Here is a 22,630-nt window from a genome sequence, read left to right as displayed (position 1 = left end):
GCGATCCATCTCCCCCGAGGAAGGGCCCAGCCCTGAAAGCTCTTGCTGCTCTTCACCGTCCCTTGTGGCCCTACCTACAGGCACAACAGCACTGGGCATCCGTGCTTTCCCAGAGACGGAACATCTCACGGGGCTCAGTCTCGGCAAGCCTCTTTCTGAAAGGCGAACGGTCGGATCCTTCTCCCACGAGGAAGGGCCCAGCCCTGAAAGCTCTTGCTGCTCTTCACCGCCCCTTGGCACCCTACCTACAGGCACAACAGCACTGGGGATCTGTGCTTTCCCAGAGACGGAACATCTCACGGGGCTCAGTCTCGGCAAGCCTCTTTCTGAAAAGGCGAACGGGCGGATCCTTGTACCACGAGGAAGGGCCCAGCCCTCAAAGCTCTTGCTGCTCTTCACCGCCCCTTGGCACCCTACCTACAGGCACAACAACACTGGGGATCTGTGCTTTCCCAGAGACGGAACATCTCACGGGGCTCAGTCTCGGCAAGCCTCTTTCTGAAAAGGCGAACGGTCGGATCCTTCTCCCCCGAGGAAGGGCCCAGCCCTGAAAGCTCTTGCTGCTCTTCACCGTCCCTTGTGGCCCTACCTACAGGCACAACAGCACTGGGGATCTGTGCTTTCGCAGAGACGGAACATCTCGTGGCGCTACGCCTCGGCAGAGCCTCTTTTATTTGGAAAAGGCGAACGGTCGGATCCTTCTCCCACGAGGAAGGGCCCAGCCCTGAAAGCTCTTGCTGCTCTTCACCGCCCCTTGGCACCCTACCTACAGGCACAACAGCACTGGGGATCTGTGCTTTCCCAGAGACGGAATATCTCACGGCGCTCAGTCTCGGCAAGCCTCTTTCTGAAAAGACGAACGGTGCGATCCATCTCCCCCGAGGAAGGGCCCAGCCCTGAAAGCTCTTGCTGCTCTTCACCGTCCCTTGTGGCCCTACCTACAGGCACAACAGCACTGGGCATCCGTGCTTTCCCAGAGACGGAACATCTCGTGGTGCTACGCCTCGGCAGAGCCTCTTTTTTTTAAAAAGGCGAACGGTCGGATCCTTGTCCCACGAGGAAGGGCCCAGCCCTGAAAGCTCTTGCTGCTCTTCACTGTCCCTTGGCACCCTACCTACAGGCACAACAGCACTGGGGATCTGTGCTTTCCCAGAGACGGAACATCTCACGGGGCTCAGTCTCGGCAAGCCTCTTTCTGAAAAGGCGAACGGTCGGATCCTTGTCCCACGAGGAAGGGCCCAGCCCTGAAAGCTCTTGCTGCTCTTCACCGTCCCTTGGCACCCTACCTACAGGCACAACAGCACTGGGGATCTGTGCTTTCCCAGAGATGGAACATCTCACGGGGCTCAGTCTCGGCAAGCCTCTTTCTGAAAAGGCGAACGGTCGGATCCTTCTCCCACGAGGAAGGGCCCAGCCCTGAAAGCTCTTGCTGCTCTTCACCGCCCCTTGGCACCCTACCTACAGGCACAACAGCACTGGGGATCTGTGTTTTCCCAGAGACGGAATATCTCACGGCGCTCAGTCTCGGCAAGCCTCTTTCTGAAAAGGCGAACGGTGCGATCCATCTCCCCCGAGGAAGGGCCCAGCCCTGAAAGCTCTTGCTGCTCTTCACCGTCCCTTGTGGCCCTACCTACAGGCACAACAGCACTGGGGATCTGTGCTTTCCCAGAGACGGAACATCTCACGGCGCTCAGTCTCGGCAAGCCTCTTTCTGAAAAGGCGAACGGTCGGATCCTTCTCCCACGAGGAAGGGCCCAGCCCTGAAAGCTCTTGCTGCTGTTCACCGTCCCTTGGCACCCTACCTACAGGCACAACAGCACTGGGGATCTGTGCTTTCCCAGAGACGGAACATCTCACGGGGCTCAGTCTCGGCAAGCCTCTTTCTGAAAAGGCGAACGGTCGGATACTTGTCCCACGAGGAAGGGCCCAGCCCTGAAAGCTCTTGCTGCTCTTCACCGCCCCTTGGCACCCTATCTACAGGCACAACAGCACTGGGGATCTGTGCTTTCCCAGAGACGGAACATCTCACGGGGCTCAGTCTCGGCAAGCCTCTTTCTGAAAAGGCGAACGGTCGGATACTTGTCCCACGAGGAAGGGCCCAGCCCAAGAAGAAGGGCCCAGCCCTGAAAGCTCTTGCTGCTCTTCACCGCCCCTTGGCACCCTACCTACAGGCACAACAGCACTGGGGATCTGTGCTTTCCCAGAGACGGAATATCTCACGGCGCTCAGTCTCGGCAAGCCTCTTTCTGAAAAGGCGAACGGTGCGATCCATCTCCCCCAAGGAAGGGCCCAGCCCTGAAAGCTCTTGCTGCTCTTCACCGCCCCTTGGCACCCTACCTACAGGCACAACAGCACTGGGGATCTGTGCTTTCCCAGAGACGGAACATCTCACGGGGCTCAGTCTCGGCAAGCCTCTTTCTGAAAAGGCGAACGGTGCGATCCATCTCCCCCGAGGAAGGGCCCAGCCCTGAAAGCTCTTGCTGCTCTTCACCATCCCTTGTGGCCCTACCTACAGGCACAAGAGCACTGGGCATCCGTGCTTTCCCAGAGACGGAACATCTCGTGGCGCTACGCCTCGGCAGAGCCTCTTTTTTTTTTAAAAGGCGAACGGTTGGATCCTTGTCCCACGAGGAAGGGCCCAGCCCTCAAAGCTCTTGCTGCTCTTCACCGCCCCTTGGCACCCTACCTACAGGCACAACAGCACTGGGGATCTGTGCTTTCCCAGAGACGGAACATGTCACGGGCCTCAGTCTCGGCAAGCCTCTTTCTGAAAAGGCGAACGGTCGGATCCTTGTCCCACGAGGAAGGGCCCAGCCCTGAAAGCTCTTGCTGCTCTTCACCGCCCCTTGGCACCCTACCTACAGGCACAACAGCAGTGGGGATCTGTGCTTTCCCAGAGACGGAATATCTCACGGGGCTCAGTCTCGGCAAGCCTCTTTCTGAAAAGACGAACGGTGCGATTCATCTCCCCCGAGTAAGGGCCCAGCCCTGAAAGCTCTTGCTGCTCTTCACCGTCCCTTGGCACCCTACCTACAGGCACAACAGCACTGGGGATCTGTGCTTTCCCAGAGACGGAACATCTCACCTGGCTCAGTCTCGGCAAGCCTCTTTCTGAAAGGCGAACGGTTGGATCCTTCTCCCACGAGGAAGGGCCCAGCCCTGAAAGCTCTTGCTGCTCTTCACCGCCCCTTGGCACCCTACCTACAGGCACAACAGCACTGGGGATCTGTGCTTTCCCAGAGACGGAACATCTCACGGGGCTCAGTCTCGGCAAGCCTCTTTCTGAAAAGGTGAACGGTCGGATACTTGTCCCCCGAGGAAGGGCCCAGCCCTGAAAGCTCTTGCTGCTCTTCACCGCCCCTTGGCACCCTACCTACAGGCACAACAGCACTGGGGATCTGTGCTTTCGCAGAGACGGAACATCTCACGGGGCTCAGTCTCGGCAAGCCTCTTTCTGAAAAGGCGAACGGTCGGATCCTTGTCCCACGAGGAAGGGCCCAGCCCTGAAAGCTCTTGCTGCTCTTCACCGTCCCTTGGCACCCTACCTACAGGCACAACAGCACTGGGGATCTGTGCTTTCCCAGAGACGGAACATCTCACGGGGCTCAGTCTCGGCAAGCCTCTTTCTGAAAAGGCGAACGGGCGGATCCTTCTCCCACGAGGAAGGGCCCAGCCCTGAAAGCTCTTGCTGCTCGTCACCGCCCCTTGGCACCCTACCTACAGGCACAACAGCACTGGGGATCTGTGCTTTCCCAGAGACGGAACATCTCACGGGGCTCAGTCTCGGCAAGCCTCTTTGTGAAAAGGCGAACGGTCGGATCCTTGTCCCACGAGGAAGGGCCCAGCCCTGAAAGCTCTTGCTGCTCTTCACCGTCCCTTGGCACCCTACCTACAGGCACAACAGCACTGGGGATCTGTGCTTTCCCAGAGACGGAACATCTCACGGGGCTCAGTCTCGGCAAGCCTCTTTCTGAAAAGGCGAACGGTCGGATACTTGTCCCACGAGGAAGGGCCCAGCCCTGAAAGCTCTTGCTGCTCTTCACCGTCCCTTGGCACTCTAAGTACAGGCACATCAGCAGTGGGGATCTGTGCTTTCCCAGAGACGGAACATCTCACGGGGCTCAGTCTCGGCAAGCCTCTTTCTGAAAAGGCGAACGGTGCGATCCATCTCCCCCGAGGAAGGGCCCAGCCCTGAAAGCTCTTGCTGCTCTTCACCGTCCCTTGGCACCCTACCTACAGGCACAAGAGCACTGGGCATCCGTGCTTTACCAGAGACGGAACATCTCGTGGCGCTACGCCTCGGCAGAGCCTCTTTTTTTTTAAAAAGGCGAACGGTTGGATCCTTGTCCCACGAGGAAGGGCCCAGCCCTCAAAGCTCTTGCTGCTCTTCACCGCCCCTTGGCACCCTACCTACAGGCACAACAGCACTGGGGATCTGTGCTTTCCCAGAGACGGAATATCTCACGGCGCTCAGTCTCGGCAAGCCTCTTTCTGAAAAAGCGAACGGTCGGATACTTGTCCCACGAGGAAGGGCCCAGCCCTGAAAGCTCTTGCTGCTCTTCACCGCCCCTTGGCACCCTACCTACAGGCACAACAGCACTGGGGATCTGTGCTTTCCCAGAGACGGAACATGTCACGGGCCTCAGTCTCGGCAAGCCTCTTTCTGAAAAGGCGAACGGTCGGATCCTTGTCCCACGAGGAAGGGCCCAGCCCTGAAAGCTCTTGCTGCTCTTCACCGCCCCTTGGCACCCTACCTACAGGCACAACAGCACTGGGGATCTGTGCTTTCCCAGAGACGGAATATCTCACCTGGCTCAGTCTCGGCAAGCCTCTTTCTGAAAAGACGAACGGTGCGATTCATCTCCCCCGATGAAGGGCCCAGCCCTGAAAGCTCTTGCTGCTCTTCACCGTCCCTTGGCACCCTACCTACAGGCACGACAGCACTGGGGATCTGTGCTTTCCCAGAGACAGAACATCTCACCTGGCTCAGTCTCGGCAAGCCTCTTTCTGAAAGGCGAACGGTCGGATCCTTGTCCCCCGAGGAAGGGCCCAGCCCTGAAAGCTCTTGCTGCTCTTCACCGTCCCTTGGCACCCTACCTACAGGCACAACAGCACTGGGGATCTGTGCTTTCCCAGAGACGGAACATCTCACGGGGCTCAGTCTCGGCAAGCCTCTTTCTGAAAAGGCGAACGGTCGGATACTTGTCCCACGAGGAAGGGCCCAGCCCAAGAAGAAGGGCCCAGCCCTGAAAGCTCTTGCTGCTCTTCACCGCCCCTTGGCACCCTACCTACAGGCACAACAGCACTGGGGATCTGTGCTTTCCCAGAGACGGAATATCTCACGGCGCTCAGTCTCGGCAAGCCTCTTTCTGAAAAGGCGAACGGTGCGATCCATCTCCCCCAAGGAAGGGCCCAGCCCTGAAAGCTCTTGCTGCTCTTCACCGTCCCTTGGCACCCTACCTACAGGCACAACAGCACTGGGGATCTGTGCTTTCCCAGAGACGGAACATCTCACGGGGCTCAGTCTCGGCAAGCCTCTTTCTGAAAAGGCGAACGGTGCGATCCATCTCCCCCGAGGAAGGGCCCAGCCCTGAAAGCTCTTGCTGCTCTTCACCATCCCTTGTGGCCCTACCTACAGGCACAAGAGCACTGGGCATCCGTGCTTTCCCAGAGACGGAACATCTCGTGGCGCTACGCCTCGGCAGAGCCTCTTTTTTTTTTAAAAGGCGAACGGTTGGATCCTTGTCCCACGAGGAAGGGCCCAGCCCTCAAAGCTCTTGCTGCTCTTCACCGCCCCTTGGCACCCTACCTACAGGCACAACAGCACTGGGGATCTGTGCTTTCCCAGAGACGGAACATGTCACGGGCCTCAGTCTCGGCAAGCCTCTTTCTGAAAAGGCGAACGGTCGGATCCTTGTCCCACGAGGAAGGGCCCAGCCCTGAAAGCTCTTGCTGCTCTTCACCGCCCCTTGGCACCCTACCTACAGGCACAACAGCAGTGGGGATCTGTGCTTTCCCAGAGACGGAATATCTCACGGGGCTCAGTCTCGGCAAGCCTCTTTCTGAAAAGACGAACGGTGCGATTCATCTCCCCCGAGTAAGGGCCCAGCCCTGAAAGCTCTTGCTGCTCTTCACCGTCCCTTGGCACCCTACCTACAGGCACAACAGCACTGGGGATCTGTGCTTTCCCAGAGACGGAACATCTCACCTGGCTCAGTCTCGGCAAGCCTCTTTCTGAAAGGCGAACGGTTGGATCCTTCTCCCACGAGGAAGGGCCCAGCCCTGAAAGCTCTTGCTGCTCTTCACCGCCCCTTGGCACCCTACCTACAGGCACAACAGCACTGGGGATCTGTGCTTTCCCAGAGACGGAACATCTCACGGGGCTCAGTCTCGGCAAGCCTCTTTCTGAAAAGGCGAACGGTTGGATCCTTGTCCCACGAGGAAGGGCCCAGCCCTCAAAGCTCTTGCTGCTCTTCACCGCCCCTTGGCACCCTACCTACAGGCACAACAGCACTGGGGATCTGTGCTTTCCCAGAGACGGAACATGTCACGGGCCTCAGTCTCGGCAAGCCTCTTTCTGAAAAGGCGAACGGTCGGATCCTTGTCCCACGAGGAAGGGCCCAGCCCTGAAAGCTCTTGCTGCTCTTCACCGCCCCTTGGCACCCTACCTACAGGCACAACAGCAGTGGGGATCTGTGCTTTCCCAGAGACGGAATATCTCACGGGGCTCAGTCTCGGCAAGCCTCTTTCTGAAAAGACGAACGGTGCGATTCATCTCCCCCGAGTAAGGGCCCAGCCCTGAAAGCTCTTGCTGCTCTTCACCGTCCCTTGGCACCCTACCTACAGGCACAACAGCACTGGGGATCTGTGCTTTCCCAGAGACGGAACATCTCACCTGGCTCAGTCTCGGCAAGCCTCTTTCTGAAAGGCGAACGGTTGGATCCTTCTCCCACGAGGAAGGGCCCAGCCCTGAAAGCTCTTGCTGCTCTTCACCGCCCCTTGGCACCCTACCTACAGGCACAACAGCACTGGGGATCTGTGCTTTCCCAGAGACGGAACATCTCACGGGGCTCAGTCTCGGCAAGCCTCTTTCTGAAAAGGTGAACGGTCGGATACTTGTCCCCCGAGGAAGGGCCCAGCCCTGAAAGCTCTTGCTGCTCTTCACCGCCCCTTGGCACCCTACCTACAGGCACAACAGCACTGGGGATCTGTGCTTTCGCAGAGACGGAACATCTCACGGGGCTCAGTCTCGGCAAGCCTCTTTCTGAAAAGGCGAACGGTCGGATCCTTGTCCCACGAGGAAGGGCCCAGCCCTGAAAGCTCTTGCTGCTCTTCACCGTCCCTTGGCACCCTACCTACAGGCACAACAGCACTGGGGATCTGTGCTTTCCCAGAGACGGAACATCTCACGGGGCTCAGTCTCGGCAAGCCTCTTTCTGAAAAGGCGAACGGGCGGATCCTTCTCCCACGAGGAAGGGCCCAGCCCTGAAAGCTCTTGCTGCTCGTCACCGCCCCTTGGCACCCTACCTACAGGCACAACAGCACTGGGGATCTGTGCTTTCCCAGAGACGGAACATCTCACGGGGCTCAGTCTCGGCAAGCCTCTTTGTGAAAAGGCGAACGGTCGGATCCTTGTCCCACGAGGAAGGGCCCAGCCCTGAAAGCTCTTGCTGCTCTTCACCGTCCCTTGGCACCCTACCTACAGGCACAACAGCACTGGGGATCTGTGCTTTCCCAGAGACGGAACATCTCACGGGGCTCAGTCTCGGCAAGCCTCTTTCTGAAAAGGCGAACGGTCGGATACTTGTCCCACGAGGAAGGGCCCAGCCCTGAAAGCTCTTGCTGCTCTTCACCGTCCCTTGGCACTCTAAGTACAGGCACATCAGCAGTGGGGATCTGTGCTTTCCCAGAGACGGAACATCTCACGGGGCTCAGTCTCGGCAAGCCTCTTTCTGAAAAGGCGAACGGTGCGATCCATCTCCCCCGAGGAAGGGCCCAGCCCTGAAAGCTCTTGCTGCTCTTCACCGTCCCTTGGCACCCTACCTACAGGCACAAGAGCACTGGGCATCCGTGCTTTACCAGAGACGGAACATCTCGTGGCGCTACGCCTCGGCAGAGCCTCTTTTTTTTTAAAAAGGCGAACGGTTGGATCCTTGTCCCACGAGGAAGGGCCCAGCCCTCAAAGCTCTTGCTGCTCTTCACCGCCCCTTGGCACCCTACCTACAGGCACAACAGCACTGGGGATCTGTGCTTTCCCAGAGACGGAATATCTCACGGCGCTCAGTCTCGGCAAGCCTCTTTCTGAAAAAGCGAACGGTCGGATACTTGTCCCACGAGGAAGGGCCCAGCCCTGAAAGCTCTTGCTGCTCTTCACCGCCCCTTGGCACCCTACCTACAGGCACAACAGCACTGGGGATCTGTGCTTTCCCAGAGACGGAACATGTCACGGGCCTCAGTCTCGGCAAGCCTCTTTCTGAAAAGGCGAACGGTCGGATCCTTGTCCCACGAGGAAGGGCCCAGCCCTGAAAGCTCTTGCTGCTCTTCACCGCCCCTTGGCACCCTACCTACAGGCACAACAGCACTGGGGATCTGTGCTTTCCCAGAGACGGAATATCTCACCTGGCTCAGTCTCGGCAAGCCTCTTTCTGAAAAGACGAACGGTGCGATTCATCTCCCCCGATGAAGGGCCCAGCCCTGAAAGCTCTTGCTGCTCTTCACCGTCCCTTGGCACCCTACCTACAGGCACGACAGCACTGGGGATCTGTGCTTTCCCAGAGACAGAACATCTCACCTGGCTCAGTCTCGGCAAGCCTCTTTCTGAAAGGCGAACGGTCGGATCCTTGTCCCCCGAGGAAGGGCCCAGCCCTGAAAGCTCTTGCTGCTCTTCACCGTCCCTTGGCACCCTACCTACAGGCACAACAGCACTGGGGATCTGTGCTTTCCCAGAGACGGAACATCTCACGGGGCTCAGTCTCGGCAAGCCTCTTTCTGAAAAGGCGAACGGTCGGATACTTGTCCCACGAGGAAGGGCCCAGCCCAAGAAGAAGGGCCCAGCCCTGAAAGCTCTTGCTGCTGTTCACCGCCCCTTGGCACCCTACCTACAGGCACAACAGCACTGGGGATCTGTGCTTTCCCAGAGACGGAATATCTCACGGCGCTCAGTCTCGGCAAGCCTCTTTCTGAAAAGGCGAACGGTGCGATCCATCTCCCCCAAGGAAGGGCCCAGCCCTGAAAGCTCTTGCTGCTCTTCACCGTCCCTTGGCACCCTACCTACAGGCACAACAGCACTGGGGATCTGTGCTTTCCCAGAGACGGAACATCTCACGGGGCTCAGTCTCGGCAAGCCTCTTTCTGAAAAGGCGAACGGTGCGATCCATCTCCCCCGAGGAAGGGCCCAGCCCTGAAAGCTCTTGCTGCTCTTCACCATCCCTTGTGGCCCTACCTACAGGCACAAGAGCACTGGGCATCCGTGCTTTCCCAGAGACGGAACATCTCGTGGCGCTACGCCTCGGCAGAGCCTCTTTTTTTTTTAAAAGGCGAACGGTTGGATCCTTGTCCCACGAGGAAGGGCCCAGCCCTCAAAGCTCTTGCTGCTCTTCACCGCCCCTTGGCACCCTACCTACAGGCACAACAGCACTGGGGATCTGTGCTTTCCCAGAGACGGAACATGTCACGGGCCTCAGTCTCGGCAAGCCTCTTTCTGAAAAGGCGAACGGTCGGATCCTTGTCCCACGAGGAAGGGCCCAGCCCTGAAAGCTCTTGCTGCTCTTCACCGCCCCTTGGCACCCTACCTACAGGCACAACAGCAGTGGGGATCTGTGCTTTCCCAGAGACGGAATATCTCACGGGGCTCAGTCTCGGCAAGCCTCTTTCTGAAAAGACGAACGGTGCGATTCATCTCCCCCGAGTAAGGGCCCAGCCCTGAAAGCTCTTGCTGCTCTTCACCGTCCCTTGGCACCCTACCTACAGGCACAACAGCACTGGGGATCTGTGCTTTCCCAGAGACGGAACATCTCACCTGGCTCAGTCTCGGCAAGCCTCTTTCTGAAAGGCGAACGGTTGGATCCTTCTCCCACGAGGAAGGGCCCAGCCCTGAAAGCTCTTGCTGCTCTTCACCGCCCCTTGGCACCCTACCTACAGGCACAACAGCACTGGGGATCTGTGCTTTCCCAGAGACGGAACATCTCACGGGGCTCAGTCTCGGCAAGCCTCTTTCTGAAAAGGTGAACGGTCGGATACTTGTCCCCCGAGGAAGGGCCCAGCCCTGAAAGCTCTTGCTGCTCTTCACCGCCCCTTGGCACCCTACCTACAGGCACAACAGCACTGGGGATCTGTGCTTTCGCAGAGACGGAACATCTCACGGGGCTCAGTCTCGGCAAGCCTCTTTCTGAAAAGGCGAACGGTCGGATCCTTGTCCCACGAGGAAGGGCCCAGCCCTGAAAGCTCTTGCTGCTCTTCACCGTCCCTTGGCACCCTACCTACAGGCACAACAGCACTGGGGATCTGTGCTTTCCCAGAGACGGAACATCTCACGGGGCTCAGTCTCGGCAAGCCTCTTTCTGAAAAGGCAAACGGGCGGATCCTTCTCCCACGAGGAAGGGCCCAGCCCTGAAAGCTCTTGCTGCTCGTCACCGCCCCTTGGCACCCTACCTACAGGCACAACAGCACTGGGGATCTGTGCTTTCCCAGAGACGGAACATCTCACGGGGCTCAGTCTCGGCAAGCCTCTTTCTGAAAAGGCGAACGGTCGGATCCTTCTCCCACGAGGAAGGGCCCAGCCCTCAAAGCTCTTGCTGCTCTTCACCGTCCCTTGGCACCCTACCTACAGGCACAACAGCACTGGGGATCTGTGCTTTCCCAGAGACGGAACATCTCACGGGGCTCAGTCTCGGCAAGCCTCTTTCTGAAAAGGCGAACGGTCGGATACTTGTCCCACGAGGAAGGGCCCAGCCCTGAAAGCTCTTGCTGCTCTTCACCGTCCCTTGGCACTCTAAGTACAGGCACATCAGCAGTGGGGATCTGTGCTTTCCCAGAGACGGAACATCTCACGGGGCTCAGTCTCGGCAAGCCTCTTTCTGAAAAGGCGAACGGTGCGATCCATCTCCCCCGAGGAAGGGCCCAGCCCTGAAAGCTCTTGCTGCTCTTCACCGTCCCTTGGCACCCTACCTACAGGCACAAGAGCACTGGGCATCCGTGCTTTACCAGAGACGGAACATCTCGTGGCGCTACGCCTCGGCAGAGCCTCTTTTTTTTTAAAAAGGCGAACGGTTGGATCCTTGTCCCACGAGGAAGGGCCCAGCCCTCAAAGCTCTTGCTGCTCTTCACCGCCCCTTGGCACCCTACCTACAGGCACAACAGCACTGGGGATCTGTGCTTTCCCAGAGACGGAATATCTCACGGCGCTCAGTCTCGGCAAGCCTCTTTCTGAAAAAGCGAACGGTCGGATACTTGTCCCACGAGGAAGGGCCCAGCCCTGAAAGCTCTTGCTGCTCTTCACCGCCCCTTGGCACCCTACCTACAGGCACAACAGCACTGGGGATCTGTGCTTTCCCAGAGACGGAACATGTCACGGGCCTCAGTCTCGGCAAGCCTCTTTCTGAAAAGGCGAACGGTCGGATCCTTGTCCCACGAGGAAGGGCCCAGCCCTGAAAGCTCTTGCTGCTCTTCACCGCCCCTTGGCACCCTACCTACAGGCACAACAGCACTGGGGATCTGTGCTTTCCCAGAGACGGAATATCTCACCTGGCTCAGTCTCGGCAAGCCTCTTTCTGAAAAGACGAACGGTGCGATTCATCTCCCCCGATGAAGGGCCCAGCCCTGAAAGCTCTTGCTGCTCTTCACCGTCCCTTGGCACCCTACCTACAGGCACGACAGCACTGGGGATCTGTGCTTTCCCAGAGACAGAACATCTCACCTGGCTGAGTCTCGGCAAGCCTCTTTCTGAAAGGCGAACGGTCGGATCCTTGTCCCCCGAGGAAGGGCCCAGCCCTGAAAGCTCTTGCTGCTCTTCACCGTCCCTTGGCACCCTACCTACAGGCACAACAGCACTGGGGATCTGTGCTTTCCCAGAGACGGAACATCTCACGGGGCTCAGTCTCGGCAAGCCTCTTTCTGAAAAGGTGAACGGTCGGATACTTGTCCCCCGAGGAAGGGCCCAGCCCTGAAAGCTCTTGCTGCTCTTCACCGCCCCTTGGCACCCTACCTACAGGCACAACAGCAGTGGGGATCTGTGCTTTCCCAGAGACAGAACATCTCACGGGGCTCAGTCTCGGCAAGCCTCTTTCTGAAAAGGCGAACGGTCGGATCCTTCTCCCACGAGGAAGGGCCCAGCCCTGAAAGCTCTTGCTGCTCTTCACCGCCCCTTGGCACCCTACCTACAGGCACAACAGCACTGGGGATCTGTGCTTTCCCAGAGACGGAACATCTCACGGCGCTCAGTCTCGGCAAGCCTCTTTCTGAAAAGGCGAACGGTCGGATCCTTGTCCCACGAGGAAGGGCCCAGCCCTGAAAGCTCTTGCTGCTGTTCACCGCCCCTTGGCACCCTACCTACAGGCACAACAGCACTGGGGATCTGTGCTTTCCCAGACACGGAACATCTCACGGGGCTCAGTCTCGGCAAGCCTCTTTCTGAAAAGGTGAACGGTCGGATCCTTGTCCCACGAGGAAGGGCCCAGCCCTGAAAGCTCTTGCTGCTCTTCACCGTCCCTTGGCACCCTACCTACAGGCACAACAGCACTGGGGATCTCTGCTTTCCCAGAGACGGAACATCTCACGGGGCTCAGTCTCGGCAAGCCTCTTTCTGAAAAGACGAAAGGTGCGATCCATCTCCCCCGAGGAAGGGCCCAGCCCTGAAAGCTCTTGCTGCTCTTCACCGTCCCTTGGCACCCTACCTACAGGCACAACAGCACTGGGGATCTGTGCTTTCCCAGAGACGGAACATCTCACGGGGCTCAGTCTCGGCAAGCCTCTTTCTGAAAAGGCGAACGGTCGGATCCTTCTCCCACGAGGAAGGGCCCAGCCCTGAAAGCTCTTGCTGCTCTTCACCGTCCCTTGTGGCCCTACCTACAGGCACAACAGCACTGGGGATCTATGCTTTCGCAGAGACGGAACATCTCGTGGTGCTACGCCTCGGCAGAGCCTCTTATATTTGGAAAAGGCGAACGGTCGGATCCTTCTCCCACGAGGAAGGGCCCAGCCCTGAAAGCTCTTGCTGCTGTTCACCGCCCCTTGGCACCCTACCTACAGGCACAACAGCACTGGGGATCTGTGCTTTCCCATAGACGGAATATCTCACGGCGCTCAGTCTCGGCAAGCCTCTTTCTGAAAAGGCGAACGGTGCGATCCATCTCCCCGAGGAAGGGCCCAGCCCTGAAAGCTCTTGCTGGTCTTCACCGTCCCTTGGCACCCTACCTACAGGCACAACAGCACTGGGGATCTGTGCTTTCCCAGAGACGGAACATCTCACGGGGCTCAGTCTCGGCAAGCCTCTTTCTGAAAAGGCGAACGGTCGGATCCTTCTCCCACGAGGAAGGGCCCAGCCCTGAAAGCTCTTGCTGCTCTTCACCATCCCTTGGCACCCTACCTACAGGCACAACAGCACTGGGGATCTGTGCTTTCCCAGAGACGGAACATCTCACGGGGCTCATTCTCGGCAAGCCTCTTTCTGAAAAGGCGAACGGTCGGATCCTTCTCCCACGAGGAAGGGCCCAGCCCTGAAAGCTCTTGCTGCTGTTCACTGCCCCTTGGCACCCTACCTACAGGCACAACAGCACTGGGGATCTGTGCTTTCCCAGAGACGGAATATCTCACGGCGCTCAGTCTCGGCAAGCCTCTTTCTGAAAAGACGAACGGTGCGATCCATCTCCCCCGAGGAAGGGCCCAGCCCTGAAAGCTCTTGCTGCTCTTCACCGTCCCTTGGCACCCTACCTACAGGCACAACAGCACTGGGGATCTGTGCTTTCCCAGAGACGGAACATCTCACGGGGCTCAGTCTCGGCAAGCCTCTTTCTGAAAAGGCGAACGGTCGGATACTTGTCCCCCGAGGAAGGGCCCAGCCCTGAAAGCTCTTGCTGCTCTTCACCGCCCCTTGGCACCCTACCTACAGGCACAACAGCACTGGGGATCTGTGCTTTCCCAGAGACGGAATATCTCACGGGGCTCAGTCTCGGCAAGCCTCTTTCTGAAAAGGCGAACGGTCGGATACTTGTCCCACGAGGAAGGGCCCAGCCCTGAAAGCTCTTGCTGCTCTTCACCGTCCCTTGGCACCCTACCTACAGGCACAACAGCACTGGGGATCTGTGCTTTCCCAGAGACGGAACATCTCACGGGGCTCAGTCTCGGCAAGCCTCTTTCTGAAAAGGCGAACGGTCGGATACTTGTCCCACGAGGAAGGGCCCAGCCCAAGAGGAAGGGCCCAGCCCTGAAAGCTCTTGCTGCTCTTCACCGCCCCTTGGCACCCTACCTACAGGCACAACAGCACTGGGGATCTGTGCTTTCCCAGAGACGGAATATCTCACGGCGCTCAGTCTCGGCAAGCCTCTTTGTGAAAAGGCGAACGGTCGGATCCTTCTCCCCCGAGGAAGGGCCCAGCCCTGAAAGCTCTTGCTGCTCTTCACCGTCCCTTGGCACCCTACCTACAGGCACAACAGCACTGGGGATCTGTGCTTTCCCAGAGACGGAACATCTCACGGGGCTCAGTCTCGGCAAGCCTCTTTCTGAAAAGGCGAACGGTCGGATCCTTCTCCCACGAGGAAGGGCCCAGCCCTGAAAGCTCTTGCTGCTCTTCACCGCCCCTTGGCACCCTACCTACAGGCACAACAGCAGTGGGGATCTGTGCTTTCCCAGAGACGGAACATCTCACGGGGCTCAGTCTCGGCAAGCCTCTTTCTGAAAAGGCGAACGGTGCGATCCATCTCCCCCGAGGAAGGGCCCAGCCCTGAAAGCTCTTGCTGCTCTTCACCGTCCCTTGTGGCCCTACCTACAGGCACAAGAGCACTGGGCATCCGTGCTTTCCCAGAGACGGAACATCTCGTGGCGCTACGCCTCGGCAGAGCCTCTTTTTTTTTAAAAAGGCGAACGGTTGGATCCTTGTCCCACGAGGAAGGGCCCAGCCCTCAAAGCTCTTGCTGCTCTTCACCGCCCCTTGGCACCCTACCTACAGGCACAACAGCACTGGGGATCTGTGCTTTCCCAGAGACGGAATATCTCACGGCGCTCAGTCTCGGCAAGCCTCTTTCTGAAAAAGCGAACGGTCGGATACTTGTCCCACGAGGAAGGGCCCAGCCCTGAAAGCTCTTGCTGCTCTTCACCGCCCCTTGGCACCCTACCTACAGGCACAACAGCACTGGGGATCTGTGCTTTCCCAGAGACGGAACATGTCACGGGCCTCAGTCTCGGCAAGCCTCTTTCTGAAAAGGCGAACGGTCGGATCCTTGTCCCACGAGGAAGGGCCCAGCCCTGAAAGCTCTTGCTGCTCTTCACCGCCCCTTGGCACCCTACCTACAGGCACAACAGCACTGGGGATCTGTGCTTTCCCAGAGACGGAATATCTCACCTGGCTCAGTCTCGGCAAGCCTCTTTCTGAAAAGACGAACGGTGCGATTCATCTCCCCCGATGAAGGGCCCAGCCCTGAAAGCTCTTGCTGCTCTTCACCGTCCCTTGGCACCCTACCTACAGGCACGACAGCACTGGGGATCTGTGCTTTCCCAGAGACAGAACATCTCACCTGGCTCAGTCTCGGCAAGCCTCTTTCTGAAAGGCGAACGGTCGGATCCTTGTCCCCCGAGGAAGGGCCCAGCCCTGAAAGCTCTTGCTGCTCTTCACCGTCCCTTGGCACCCTACCTACAGGCACAACAGCACTGGGGATCTGTGCTTTCCCAGAGACGGAACATCTCACGGGGCTCAGTCTCGGCAAGCCTCTTTCTGAAAAGGTGAACGGTCGGATACTTGTCCCCCGAGGAAGGGCCCAGCCCTGAAAGCTCTTGCTGCTCTTCACCGCCCCTTGGCACCCTACCTACAGGCACAACAGCAGTGGGGATCTGTGCTTTCCCAGAGACAGAACATCTCACGGGGCTCAGTCTCGGCAAGCCTCTTTCTGAAAAGGCGAACGGTCGGATCCTTCTCCCACGAGGAAGGGCCCAGCCCTGAAAGCTCTTGCTGCTCTTCACCGCCCCTTGGCACCCTACCTACAGGCACAACAGCACTGGGGATCTGTGCTTTCCCAGAGACGGAATATCTCACGGCGCTCAGTCTCGGCAAGCCTCTTTCTGAAAAGGCGAACGGTCGGATCCTTGTCCCACGAGGAAGGGCCCAGCCCTGAAAGCTCTTGCTGCTCTTCACCGTCCCTTGGCACCCTACCTACAGGCACAACAGCACTGGGGATCTGTGCTTTCCCAGAGACGGAACATCTCACGGGGCTCAGTCTCGGCAAGCCTCTTTCTGAAAAGGCGAACGGTCGGATACTTGTCCCACGAGGAAGGGCCCAGCCCAAGAGGAAGGGCCCAGCCCTGAAAGCTCTTGCTGCTCTTCACCGCCCCTTGGCACCCTACCTACAGGCACAACAGCACTGGGGATCTGTGCTTTCCCAGAGACGGAATATCTCACGGCGCTCAGTCTCGGCAAGCCTCTTTGTGAAAAGGCGAACGGTCGGATCCTTCTCCCCCGAGGAAGGGCCCAGCCCTGAAAGCTCTTGCTGCTCTTCACCGTCCCTTGGCACCCTACCTACAGGCACAACAGCACTGGGGATCTGTGCTTTCCCAGAGACGGAACATCTCACGGGGCTCAGTCTCGGCAAGCCTCTTTCTGAAAAGGCGAACGGTCGGATCCTTCTCCCACGAGGAAGGGCCCAGCCCTGAAAGCTCTTGCTGCTCTTCACCGCCCCTTGGCACCCTACCTACAGGCACAACAGCAGTGGGGATCTGTGCTTTCCCAGAGACGGAACATCTCACGGGGCTCAGTCTCGGCAAGCCTCTTTCTGAAAAGGCGAACGGTGCGATCCATCTCCCCCGAGGAAGGGCCCAGCCCTGAAAGCTCTTGCTGCTCTTCACCGTCCCTTGGCACCCTACCTACAGGCACAAGAGCACTGGGCATCCGTGCTTTACCAGAGACGGAACATCTCGTGGCGCTACGCCTCGGCAGAGCCTCTTTTTTTTTAAAAAGGCGAACGGTTGGATCCTTGTCCCACGAGGAAGGGCCCAGCCCTCAAAGCTCTTGCTGCTCTTCACCGCCCCTTGGCACCCTACCTACAGGCACAACAGCACTGGGGATCTGTGCTTTCCCAGAGACGGAATATCTCACGGCGCTCAGTCTCGGCAAGCCTCTTTCTGAAAAAGCGAACGGTCGGATACTTGTCCCACGAGGAAGGGCCCAGCCCTGAAAGCTCTTGCTGCTCTTCACCGCCCCTTGGCACCCTACCTACAGGCACAACAGCACTGGGGATCTGTGCTTTCCCAGAGACGGAACATGTCACGGGCCTCAGTCTCGGCAAGCCTCTTTCTGAAAAGGCGAACGGTCGGATCCTTGTCCCACGAGGAAGGGCCCAGCCCTGAAAGCTCTTGCTGCTCTTCACCGCCCCTTGGCACCCTACCTACAGGCACAACAGCACTGGGGATCTGTGCTTTCCCAGAGACGGAATATCTCACCTGGCTCAGTCTCGGCAAGCCTCTTTCTGAAAAGACGAACGGTGCGATTCATCTCCCCCGATGAAGGGCCCAGCCCTGAAAGCTCTTGCTGCTCTTCACCGTCCCTTGGCACCCTACCTACAGGCACGACAGCACTGGGGATCTGTGCTTTCCCAGAGACAGAACATCTCACCTGGCTCAGTCTCGGCAAGCCTCTTTCTGAAAGGCGAACGGTCGGATCCTTGTCCCCCGAGGAAGGGCCCAGCCCTGAAAGCTCTTGCTGCTCTTCACCGTCCCTTGGCACCCTACCTACAGGCACAACAGCACTGGGGATCTGTGCTTTCCCAGAGACGGAACATCTCACGGGGCTCAGTCTCGGCAAGCCTCTTTCTGAAAAGGTGAACGGTCGGATACTTGTCCCCCGAGGAAGGGCCCAGCCCTGAAAGCTCTTGCTGCTCTTCACCGCCCCTTGGCACCCTACCTACAGGCACAACAGCAGTGGGGATCTGTGCTTTCCCAGAGACAGAACATCTCACGGGGCTCAGTCTCGGCAAGCCTCTTTCTGAAAAGGCGAACGGTCGGATCCTTCTCCCACGAGGAAGGGCCCAGCCCTGAAAGCTCTTGCTGCTCTTCACCGCCCCTTGGCACCCTACCTACAGGCACAACAGCACTGGGGATCTGTGCTTTCCCAGAGACGGAACATCTCACGGCGCTCAGTCTCGGCAAGCCTCTTTCTGAAAAGGCGAACGGTCGGATCCTTGTCCCACGAGGAAGGGCCCAGCCCTGAAAGCTCTTGCTGCTCTTCACCGTCCCTTGGCACCCTACCTACAGGCACAACAGCACTGGGGATCTGTGCTTTCCCAGACACGGAACATCTCACGGGGCTCAGTCTCGGCAAGCCTCTTTCTGAAAAGGTGAACGGTCGGATCCTTGTCCCACGAGGAAGGGCCCAGCCCTGAAAGCTCTTGCTGCTCTTCACCGTCCCTTGGCACCCTACCTACAGGCACAACAGCACTGGGGATCTCTGCTTTCCCAGAGACGGAACATCTCACGGGGCTCAGTCTCGGCAAGCCTCTTTCTGAAAAGACGAACGGTGCGATCCATCTCCCCCGAGGAAGGGCCCAGCCCTGAAAGCTCTTGCTGCTCTTCACCGCCCCTTGGCACCCTACCTACAGGCACAACAGCACTGGGGATCTGTGCTTTCCCAGAGACGGAACATCTCACGGGGCTCAGTCTCGGCAAGCCTCTTTCTGAAAAGGCGAACGGTCGGATCCTTCTCCCACGAGGAAGGGCCCAGCCCTGAAAGCTCTTGCTGCTCTTCACCGTCCCTTGTGGCCCTACCTACAGGCACAACAGCACTGGGGATCTATGCTTTCGCAGAGACGGAACATCTCGTGGTGCTACGCCTCGGCAGAGCCTCTTATATTTGGAAAAGGCGAACGGTCGGATCCTTCTCCCACGAGGAAGGGCCCAGCCCTGAAAGCTCTTGCTGCTGTTCACCGCCCCTTGGCACCCTACCTACAGGCACAACAGCACTGGGGATCTGTGCTTTCCCATAGACGGAATATCTCACGGCGCTCAGTCTCGGCAAGCCTCTTTCTGAAAAGGCGAACGGTGCGATCCATCTCCCCGAGGAAGGGCCCAGCCCTGAAAGCTCTTGCTGGTCTTCACCGTCCCTTGGCACCCTACCTACAGGCACAACAGCACTGGGGATCTGTGCTTTCCCAGAGACGGAACATCTCACGGGGCTCAGTCTCGGCAAGCCTCTTTCTGAAAAGGCGAACGGTCGGATCCTTCTCCCACGAGGAAGGGCCCAGCCCTGAAAGCTCTTGCTGCTCTTCACCATCCCTTGGCACCCTACCTACAGGCACAACAGCACTGGGGATCTGTGCTTTCCCAGAGACGGAACATCTCACGGGGCTCATTCTCGGCAAGCCTCTTTCTGAAAAGGCGAACGGTCGGATCCTTCTCCCACGAGGAAGGGCCCAGCCCTGAAAGCTCTTGCTGCTGTTCACTGCCCCTTGGCACCCTACCTACAGGCACAACAGCACTGGGGATCTGTGCTTTCCCAGAGACGGAATATCTCACGGCGCTCAGTCTCGGCAAGCCTCTTTCTGAAAAGACGAACGGTGCGATCCATCTCCCCCGAGGAAGGGCCCAGCCCTGAAAGCTCTTGCTGCTCTTCACCGTCCCTTGGCACCCTACCTACAGGCACAACAGCACTGGGGATCTGTGCTTTCCCAGAGACGGAACATCTCACGGGGCTCAGTCTCGGCAAGCCTCTTTCTGAAAAGGCGAACGGTCGGATACTTGTCCCCCGAGGAAGGGCCCAGCCCTGAAAGCTCTTGCTGCTCTTCACCGCCCCTTGGCACCCTACCTACAGGCACAACAGCACTGGGGATCTGTGCTTTCCCAGAGACGGAATATCTCACGGGGCTCAGTCTCGGCAAGCCTCTTTGTGAAAAGGCGAACGGTCGGATACTTGTCCCACGAGGAAGGGCCCAGCCCTGAAAGCTCTTGCTGCTCTTCACCGTCCCTTGGCACCCTACCTACAGGCACAACAGCACTGGGGATCTGTGCTTTCCCAGAGACGGAACATCTCACGGGGCTCAGTCTCGGCAAGCCTCTTTCTGAAAAGGCGAACGGTCGGATACTTGTCCCACGAGGAAGGGCCCAGCCCAAGAGGAAGGGCCCAGCCCTGAAAGCTCTTGCTGCTCTTCACCGCCCCTTGGCACCCTACCTACAGGCACAACAGCACTGGGGATCTGTGCTTTCCCAGAGACGGAATATCTCACGGCGCTCAGTCTCGGCAAGCCTCTTTGTGAAAAGGCGAACGGTCGGATCCTTCTCCCCCGAGGAAGGGCCCAGCCCTGAAAGCTCTTGCTGCTCTTCACCGTCCCTTGGCACCCTACCTACAGGCACAACAGCACTGGGGATCTGTGCTTTCCCAGAGACGGAACATCTCACGGGGCTCAGTCTCGGCAAGCCTCTTTCTGAAAAGGCGAACGGTCGGATCCTTCTCCCACGAGGAAGGGCCCAGCCCTGAAAGCTCTTGCTGCTCTTCACCGCCCCTTGGCACCCTACCTACAGGCACAACAGCAGTGGGGATCTGTGCTTTCCCAGAGACGGAACATCTCACGGGGCTCAGTCTCGGCAAGCCTCTTTCTGAAAAGGCGAACGGTGCGATCCATCTCCCACGAGGAAGGGCCCAGCCCTGAAAGCTCTTGCTGCTCTTCACCGCCCCTTGGCACCCTACCTACAGGCACAACAGCACTGGGGATCTGTGCTTTCCCAGAGACGGAACATCTCACGGGGCTCAGTCTCGGCAAGCCTCTTTCTGAAAAGGCGAACGGTCGGATCCTTCTCCCCCGAGGAAGGGCCCAGCCCTGAAAGCTCTTGCTGCTGTTCACCGCCCCTTGGCACCCTACCTACAGGCACAACAGCACTGGGGATCTGTGCTTTCCCAGAGACGGAATATCTCACGGGGCTCAGTCTCGGCAAGCCTCTTTGTGAAAAGGCGAACGGTCGGATACTTGTCCCACGAGGAAGGGCCCAGCCCTGAAAGCTCTTGCTGCTCTTCACCGTCCCTTGGCACCCTACCTACAGGCACAACAGCACTGGGGATCTGTGCTTTCCCAGAGACGGAACATCTCACGGGGCTCAGTCTCGGCAAGCCTCTTTCTGAAAAGGCGAACGGTCGGATACTTGTCCCACGAGGAAGGGCCCAGCCCAAGAGGAAGGGCCCAGCCCTGAAAGCTCTTGCTGCTCTTCACCGCCCCTTGGCACCCTACCTACAGGCACAACAGCACTGGGGATCTGTGCTTTCCCAGAGACGGAATATCTCACGGCGCTCAGTCTCGGCAAGCCTCTTTCTGAAAAGGCGAACGGTGCGATCCATCTCCCCCAAGGAAGGGCCCAGCCCTGAAAGCTCTTGCTGCTCTTCACCGTCCCTTGGCACCCTACCTACAGGCACAACAGCACTGGGGATCTGTGCTTTCCCAGAGACGGAACATCTCACGGGGCTCAGTCTCGGCAAGCCTCTTTCTGAAAAGGCGAACGGTGCGATCCATCTCCCCCGAGGAAGGGCCCAGCCCTGAAAGCTCTTGCTGCTCTTCACCGTCCCTTGTGGCCCTACCTACAGGCACAAGAGCACTGGGCATCCGTGCTTTCCCAGAGACGGAACATCTCGTGGCGCTACGCCTCGGCAGAGCCTCTTTTTTTTTAAAAAGGCGAACGGTTGGATCCTTGTCCCACGAGGAAGGGCCCAGCCCTCAAAGCTCTTGCTGCTCTTCACCGCCCCTTGGCACCCTACCTACAGGCACAACAGCACTGGGGATCTGTGCTTTCCCAGAGACGGAATATCTCACGGCGCTCAGTCTCGGCAAGCCTCTTTCTGAAAAGGCGAACGGTCGGATCCTTGTCCCACGAGGAAGGGCCCAGCCCTGAAAGCTCTTGCTGCTCTTCACCGCCCCTTGGCACCCTACCTACAGGCACAACAGCACTGGGGATCTGTGCTTTCCCAGAGACGGAATATCTCACGGGGCTCAGTCTCGGCAAGCCTCTTTGTAAAAAGGCGAACGGTCGGATCCTTCTCCCCCGAGGAAGGGCCCAGCCCTGAAAGCTCTTGCTGCTCTTCACCGTCCCTTGGCACCCTACCTACAGGCACAACAGCACTGGGGATCTGTGCTTTCCCAGAGACGGAACATCTCACGGGGCTCAGTCTCGGCAAGCCTCTTTCTGAAAAGGCGAACGGTCGGATCCTTCTCCCACGAGGAAGGGCCCAGCCCTGAAAGCTCTTGCTGCTCTTCACCGTCCCTTGGCACCCTACCTACAGGCACAACAGCAGTGGGGATCTGTGCTTTCCCAGAGACGGAACATCTCACGGGGCTCAGTCTCGGCAAGCCTCTTTCTGAAAAGGCGAACGGTGCGATCCATCTCCCACGAGGAAGGGCCCAGCCCTGAAAGCTCTTGCTGCTCTTCACCGCCCCTTGGCACCCTACCTACAGGCACA

The sequence above is a fragment of the Buteo buteo genome, chromosome 6 (genome assembly GCF_964188355.1).
Source record: "Buteo buteo chromosome 6, bButBut1.hap1.1, whole genome shotgun sequence".
NCBI classification, from domain to species: domain Eukaryota; kingdom Metazoa; phylum Chordata; class Aves; order Accipitriformes; family Accipitridae; genus Buteo; species Buteo buteo.
The sequence above is the reverse complement of the archived record's forward strand: the minus strand, read 5'-3'. Positions refer to the sequence as shown.